Source organism: Dipodomys spectabilis, unplaced genomic scaffold (genome assembly GCF_019054845.1).
Source record: "Dipodomys spectabilis isolate Male_0828 unplaced genomic scaffold, ASM1905484v1 ptg000006l, whole genome shotgun sequence".
NCBI lineage: Eukaryota > Metazoa > Chordata > Mammalia > Rodentia > Heteromyidae > Dipodomys > Dipodomys spectabilis.
In genome coordinates, this window is record NW_024870683.1 from 5,255,996 (window position 1) to 5,260,148 (window position 4,153).

Below are 4,153 nucleotides of genomic sequence, written 5' to 3' on the forward strand. Positions count from 1 at the left end.
TCCCCTTCTATTTGCATTTGGCAAAACAATGAAACAGCATGCTTGTCCTCCCAGCCTCCTTTAACCACGCCAAGATCTAGGATGAAGAGGCAGAGGGAAGAAATGAGCCTATGGTTTGCATTCTGCATTATTGTAAATTCCTATTTTGTGTAAGGGATTTTCTGTTTACCTGATCAGACAACATTTACCAAGGAGCACCATATGCCAATACCAGACTCCAATGCATTGATGGACATCAATCCTGTACTCACAGACGTGATGATGTAGTAAGCAACTCCAAGGAAGTGTTTCAGATTCAATAACAGAAAGCTGGGAAATATTACTAGAAGATGGCAGATTTCCCATGGAGGAAAGTTAGTCTCCACCCACCAACAAGAGGTACAGGGTAAGCCAGTCCAAATGAGGAAGCCAGGCCAAGTATAAGCAGGCAGTGTAGTCAAAATCAGAATGCATTGAATCTTAAGCTTCTAAAAGTAGAGAAAAAGAAAAAGGAAAACAAGTAGAGAAAAAGCAAAAACCAAGAATACGTAACAAACCAACCAGTCCTGGGCTTAGTAAGAGTAGCCACAGAGGTTAGAGTTCAGCTGCAGCAGCCACAAACCCAGATCCTCTGCAGCTCTGTTTGTTTTATTTTTAACCTCCTGCATCCCCTGCACCAGCTGAAGGAAACAAAACTACAAGACCAAGATTGGAGGTTTGAAAAACAATAGTCAGAACCCAACCAAGCACCACAGAAGGTGACAGTCATTTTCTGAGGATTCCAGGAAAGTGGTAAACAGAGGAACTTCATTTCAGCCAAGCTACTCCACAAAAGGAAAACAGCTGCTTCACCAGAGCAATCCAGGCAAGGGGCCATGCCAACATCACAGTCAAGTGAGTACCTTGCTCATGTGTTCCATACTTGGAAGCAGGGAAGAGGACTGTTGGATTTTCCTATTATACACCTCACCCCAGGGATGCCAGGCCTCACTGCCTCAGTGGGTTAAGTGGTGATCACAGCCAAGCATTGCTTTAACCCACCACCCCTACGGCACTGACTCATACCACACAAGGGGGTGGTGGTTATAACCCACCTCCCCCAAGGGTGCCAGCCATACTGCCAAAGGCAATCTTACAATTCAATATAGTACCCATCAAAAGCCCAATGTCATTCTCCACAAAGATAGAGGACCATGTAGGAATTCATATAGAACCATAAAAGGCCCCAAATAACCAAAGCTATCCTGCAGGGGCCAAGGGAAAGGGGTGGGGCTACAAAAGCAGTGCTGGAGGTATCACAATTCCAGACTCAAGACTTTGCCACAGAGCCATACAAACTAAAACGGTTCGATCCTGGCACAAAACCAGACCTGAAAATCACTGGCACAGACTATAAGACCCAGAAATAAACTCATACCTAAAGCCATCTATTTTCTGACAAGGAGTCAAAAGTGAATGTGGGAAAAGAGCCACGTGTTGAATTGAGACCCCCTTTGTACACTATTCATTAGTTAAAGGATATAGAGAATGAAAGCAGAGTGCAGAGAAAGGAGTAAACATTTCAAGATGGAGACCTCAGAAAACATGCATATTGAGAACTGAAAAATGAGCAATATGGGAAAAGGAAAATAAGATTCACACAATTAAGGAAGTGTTAAACAGTAAAATAATCTCAAGTAATTCACCATAGGGCACAGAGTAGCAAGTAGGGACAAGAGGAAAAGTAGTTTTTAAAAAGGTTGATGGTTTTCTTCAGATTTCTCCCTATTGGGATATTTCAGAACTTTTTTTTTAAGATTGTAAAAACTTCCTCTTTAATCAAGTCTTGAAACACAGAAGAGATTTCTTGAATAAAATGGGAAATTTCAATACATTGAGAGATAAATCCACAAGTCATCATACATACAATACCCAGTACCAAAAAAAAAAAAAAAAAAATAGCGAGTTTACACAATCCCTGGTATAGCCATGTTCTGATTCTTAAGACACTTCCTCCCTCTGTCAAGTGCTCTGTGGATACAGAGCACACCATGACTTCTGAGATCCCACTTATCTGAGCTTGAAGCCCACAAAGCACTCCTCTGGTAGGACTGTGGTGGTGGCTCTACTCAAGAAGCAAAGCAGTTTTCAGCACATTCAAACAGTGTAAATACCAAAGTGAGAAATAAGAAAGCAACATATTCATGCTATGAGAAAGATGTTAGAAAGGACAGGCTGTGTAAAGTTGAGGTTGGAAATGGTTCTCCAGCTTCATTTCTTTGGTTTGTTGGGTAGTGGCCTCCGGAACAGCAAGATGTGAGGTTCTGGTTCATGGATCACATAATGATCACATAAGTTTCCTCCATTCAGATTCAGACATCAAATGGGTTTTAGGAACAAGTTTGGCTATGTCCGTGGGTAACATGATATGCTGGTATTCAAACTCCTCATTGTCGTATTTATCCAAATAGTAAAAGTGTTTATGCGACATACCAGCAAATTTCCAGCCATGAGCTCCCAACCTCCAAACAACTCAAAACTTTTTAACATTTTTTTAATTTGTGCCGGTTCTGGGGCTTGAAACAGGGGACTAGGCACTGTCCCTGAACTTCTTTGTGCTCAAGACTAGCACTCTACCACTTGAACCACAGTGCCACTTCCAGCTTTTCTGAGTAGTTTATTGGAAATAAAAAGACTCACAGACTTTTCTGCCTGGGCTGGCTTTGAACCATTATCCTCAGATCTGTCTCCTGAGTAACTAGGGTTACAGGTGTGAACCACTGGCACCTGGTTTTTAACTTTTTTTAAGCCGAAAAATAAAGAGGGCCTAGCATGGTTTGTCTCCAAGCTAAGGAGTTTGGATCTGTATTGTGAAAGCCCTACGGACCGTAACAATATGCTTAGCAAGAGCTGCATGATCAGGTCTGTCTTTCAAAGAGAGGAGGCTGATTTGGAAGGGGATCCGGGAAGACTTGAAGTTGGTCTACAGCCAACCCAACTGTTGATCACTCCCTGTGTCATCGTAAAGGAGATAATGATGCCAGGCTTTTCAATTACCCACCACACCTGTAACAAAATGAGACAAGCCAGGTGCGAGGTAGAGTTCGAAGGGGGAATGAAGGCCAAACATTAAGACTAAGATGATCAGCTGCCCACAAAGACAGTTCACATGAATATCAGGTGGGTTATCAGCCAGGAGATGCTAGATAGTGTAATTAAATCCTAGCAGCCTCTTTGGCTAAATTCAGCTTATAGCTTTCATGCCAAAGAAAAATATATGAAAGGAATTGTTCACTTGTCTATTGCCATCAACCAACCTCTGGGAAACTCTAAATCATCTACAACTTCAGAAAGTTAAAAATGAACTCTGAAGCTGTGTATAACCAACTGCACTTGATTTTTTTTTTATTTCTTTAGGAACGTGACTTTGTTAGGTGAGTTTCCCAAGGAGTAACAATGAGGACCACTAAGGAAGACATCAAGTTGAACCAAAAGTACACTCAATTTAAAGGTTATCTAAATGTACTCACTATCTTGCCCATGTAATTGTAACCCCTCTGTATGGCATTTTCACAATAAAAAAAAATGTTAAAAAATAAAAAATAAAGGTTATCTAAATAAAACGAAGTTGATGAGCAAAAAGTAAGGAAGGGCAGTGACATTTTAGCTTTGTCATGTAGAGGGTAGGAGGATTAATAGCTTGTTTTTTTATAAAGTGCTTTATGATCATTTGCTGGGTTCTGCATAAATATTTAATGGTTACCCTGGGAATGTAACTCACTTAATCTATCATCCTTTCCTTATTAGTCATAGTATGCAGCAGCCTAATTTTTCCTATAGAAATATTTTTTTAATCACCTCCATGATTTTTTGTACAAATAAACCACCATGTTTGGGGCTTTGTTATTAATGAGAGTCATATAATGTGTGAGAACGCATAGTCCGGAGTTCCTTCAAGGTGAAAAGAAGCTAAATTTTCTCTGCACCACTGTGGACATCATCAGATTGGTCATTGCCAAGGTAAGCTTTTTAATAAAGAAGAAACAACACCGGTTCTAACTCATCTAGCTGTTTCTAAGCATTATTGAACACCAAAAATACTTTAATTCTGGAAACATGAGTTTCACAAACTAAGAGAAAGCACTCCTGCTACCACCCAAAGTGGTAATTTTCTGCCAGCATGCTTCAGATCCCA

General features: G+C 40.6%; 1 pseudogene; it reads right to left on the minus strand.

The window, feature by feature from the left end:
- Positions 1-2,141: 2,141 nt before the first annotated feature.
- Positions 2,142-2,449, minus strand: LOC122123754 (annotated as a pseudogene).
- Between the last annotated feature and the right edge of the window lie 1,704 nt (positions 2,450-4,153).